Consider the following 4307-nt stretch of genomic DNA (forward strand, 5'->3'; position numbering starts at 1 on the left):
AGCCTGTAGGTCTTGAGTCTCTTTCTGAGGGCTGCCAGCGACGAGGCTGTGCGGAGCGGCGGGGACGGTCCTTCCAGGTCTTGGCAGCGATGTAGGAGGAGGAGTGGCCATGGCTGCGGCTGTGACGGATGCAATGTGTGTGAGCGAGGGCGAGTGAAGAGGAGCGCAGATGTCCAGAGGATTGGCAGAAGTCCAGTCAATGCTTGATGTAGGACAGTCCTTGGCCGTGTAGAGCTTTGTAGGTGTGTGTGAGGATCTTGAACCGGCATCTCTTCTGGATCGGGAGCCAGTGGAGATCTCTCAGGTGGGGGCCATGTGGGTTCATGTAGCAGGGCCATGATGAGTCTGGCTGCAGCGTTCTCTATAGCCTGGCGTCATGTAAACACTTAACTCCATCCCTATGTGTGACCTCTGACCTTCCCTGCCAAAATCAGAATTATAATATCACGCATCATTTCACAAACAGTCTCAGTGCAATTACACCCTTGAAGAGGCACCCTTGGGAACTCAGCGTGTCCCAGAACCCTTTGCACACAGAAGACATCGGAGGATTTCTTCTGAACTTATTGTGGACAAGAGAATCCGCACCGCGCAGACGCCAACTGTTGGAAAGGAAGACCTGGGTTCAAAACAGGGAGTCTGTTCAGTGAAAAGTGCAATCAAACAGAGCAGTGGAGGGGCGGGGTTTGACAGTCCTTTACCAAGTGCCTGACACCCAAAAAAAAGATTAAGATTCCGCCCGTCGTCCCAACATTCATTCCCCCTCCATTACACCTTACCCCAAATATGCCTTGGACTCCACCCACCGTCGGCACATACTTCCATTACAGCATTCTACCTTCAAAACATTCCACCATACCCCAAACATGCCTAGGATTCCACCTGTAGCCCCTACATTCCCCTTCCTTACAACGTGCCAGCTCTCAAACATTCCACCCGTGTTCCCAACATACCTGTTCATTACAACATTCCATCTCTAAAACATTCCACCTTACCCCAAACATGTTTAAGATTCCACCCGGGATCCCAACATTCCCCTCCATTACAACATTCTACCTTCAAAACATTCCACCATACCCTAAACATGCCTAGGATTCCACCTGTAGCCCCTACATTCCCCTTTCTTACAAGATGCCACCTCTAAAACATTCCACAATTTCCCAAAAGGTGCCTAAGATTCCACCCATGGTCCCAACATTCCTGTTCATTACAACATTCCACCTCTAAAAAACTCCAGCTTGCCCCAAACATGCCTAGGATGGTCCCAACATTTCCCTTCATTACGACATTCTACCTCGAAACATTCCACCTTATCTCAAACATGTATAAGATTCCACCCGTGGCCCAGCATTCTCCTTCCTTACAACTTTCGTCCTCTAAAACATTCCACCTTACCCAAACATGCCGAAGATTCCACCCATGGTCCCTACATTCCCGTTCATTAGAGCATTGCACCTCTAAAGCATCCCCCCTGGAGCCAATATACCTCCTCAAGACGCATTATTAATGGCTTCAAGGCGCTTGTCCCACAGGCCACACTCATGGCCTGGTGTCAGGTTCTGAAATGCCCCCTGGATCCGATGAGCCAGAGCAGGGATGCTGCTGTGACGTCAGACACCTACCGTCCACTCGTCCGTCGCACCCCACGGCTGCTGCCCCCTCCTGTGCCCCTGTGGCCGGAGTGGGGTGGTTTATTTTAGTTCTTGTTGCGTTTTTCCGCGGAATTCAATGCACAGAGAGTGGCAATGGCTGAAGCTGGCTCCTCAACTTAAAACAAGCATTGGCAACGTCAATAGGTTTCGGCAATCCCTGGGCTATTGCAGTTGTCATGGTCAATGTCTTCTCGCCATGTTGAATAACAGCCAAGCGCTGTGTCCAGGCTGCTCTGTATAACGCAACTAGAATGTGAAGCCAGATTGTGTGGGATATTCCTTTTTCAGACGCTAGAGGGACCCACCTCACTGTAAAACAGAGCTCGAATTGAAATAAGCAAGCGTCACAATGCCACTTCATGCACGTTTAAAATTATACATTGACATTTCAAGCTAAAAAAACTTTAAAAACTATCTTTGTCAGTCTTTTTAAACTGATCAAAAGCAAAGTGTTTGTGCTCAGATTCGTAGTAACGGTGTTTTTCGAACTGCAGCCCAACTGGGAGACAGAGCTTGTACAAACACGAGCACTCGTGTCGAGTGCTCAAACACAAAAACAAGCATTTGCAATGCAATAGGTCTCGCATTAGGAAAGTTTGAGCTATTGGTATTGTAAATGACGCATTTTTTATTTATGTGTTTTTTTTTAAAATAGAGAAATTAATAGCTTTGTCACTAACAATGCCAATAGTTATAACTTTCGCAAATGTGACACCTATAGCATTTGTAATGCAATATGTGTTGTATTTACGTGACTTAGATGTATTGGTATTACAAATAACAATGGCTTTAAATTTTTTTAAATAATTAATACTTAAATAAAAGTTATTGTAATTTATAATGGCAATAGCTTAAACTTTTGTAAATAACTTTTGTGAAGATTATGCTCAGTGTATTTTATTGTGACGAAAATCCAAGAACAGAGGTGAAATATTAACATCTTTTTGTGACATTTGTAATAAAGCTTGTAACATTGAGAGAACATATTTGAACCAGTTGTTGAATGGTTGCACAAATTGATGCTGTGGTGGCGCTGAATGATGTTGTGGTTGCGACGAGTGATGCTGTGGCGTTCAGTGATGCTGTGGTAGCGCATAGTGATGTTGTGGTGCCCCAGAGTGATGCTGTGATGGTGCTGAGTGATGCTGTGGTGATGCGATAGATAGAGTGTAATTATGTGACGTGTAACTATGTGGTATTGTTTGGAGTGTATGTTGCATTGAGTGCACTGTAATTATGTAGTATATAATTATGTGTCACTGAGTGAAATTGTGTGGAGTGTGTGTTGCATTTAGTAGAGTGTAATTAAGTGGTGCATAATTATGTGGCACTGAGTGTTTTTTCGAGAGTATGTTGCATTGAGTGCAGTGTTATTATGTGTCGTGTAACTATGTGGCACTGAGTGGTATTTGGAGTTTATGTTGCATTGAGTGCAGTGTAATTATGTGCCGTGTAACTATGTGGCACTGAGTGGTATTTGGAGTGAATGTTGCATGGAGTGCAGTGTAATTACGTGGCGTGTAATTATGTGGCACTGAGTGGTATTTGGAGTGTATGTTGCGTTGAGAGCAGTGTAATTATGTTGCGTGTAATTATGTGGCACTGAGTGGTATTATGAGGAGTGTATGTTGTATTCAATAGAGTGTAATTGTGTGATGTGTAATTATGTGGCACTGAGTGGTATTGTTTGGAGTGTATGTTGCATTGTAATTATGTAGCATATAATTATGTGGCACTGAGTGGTATTGTGTGGACTGTGTGTTGCATTCAGTAGAGTGTAATTATGTGGTGTGTAATTATGTGGCACTGAGTGGTATTTGGAGTGTATGTCACATTGAGTGCAGTGTAATTATGTGGCATGTAATTATGTGGCACCGAGTGGTATTTGGAGTGTATGTTGCATTGAGTGCAGTGTAATTATGTGGCATGTATCTATGTGGCACTGAGTGGTATTTGGAGTGTATGTTGCATTGAGTGCAGTGTAATTATGTGGAGTTCAATTAAGTGACACTGAGTGGCATTTGGAGTGTATGTTGCATTTAGTGCAGTGTAACGTGTGGCACTGAGTGGTATTTAGAGTGTATGTTGCATTGAGTGCAGTGTAATTATGTGGCGTGTAATTCTGTGGCACTGAGTGGTATTTGGAGTGTATGGCGCATTGAGTGCAGTGTAATTATGTGGCATGTAATTATGTGGCACTGAGTGGTATTTGGAGTGTATGTTGCATTGAGTGCAGTGTAATTATGTGATGTGTATCTATGTGGCACTGAGTGGTATTTGGAGTGTATGTTGTATTGAGTGCAGTGTAAATATGTGGCGTTTAATTATGTGGCACTGAGTGGCATTTGGAGTGTATGTTGCATTGAGTGCAGTGTAATTATGTGGTGTGAATTATGTGGCACTGAGTGGTAATTGGAGTGTATGTTGCATTGAGTGCAGTGTAATTATGTGGCGTGTAATTATGTGGCACTGAGTGGTATTTGGAGTGTATGTCGCATTGAGTGCAGTGTAATTATGTGGCGTGTAATTATGTGGCACTGAGTGGTATTTGGAGTGTATGTTGCATGGAGTGCAGTGTAGTTATGTGGCAAGGAGTGGTATTTGGAGTGTATGTTGCATTGAGTGCAGTGTAATTATGTGCCATGTAATTATGAT

This window comes from Lissotriton vulgaris, unplaced genomic scaffold (assembly GCF_964263255.1).
Source record: "Lissotriton vulgaris unplaced genomic scaffold, aLisVul1.2 SCAFFOLD_220, whole genome shotgun sequence".
Taxonomy (NCBI): Eukaryota; Metazoa; Chordata; class Amphibia; order Caudata; family Salamandridae; genus Lissotriton; species Lissotriton vulgaris.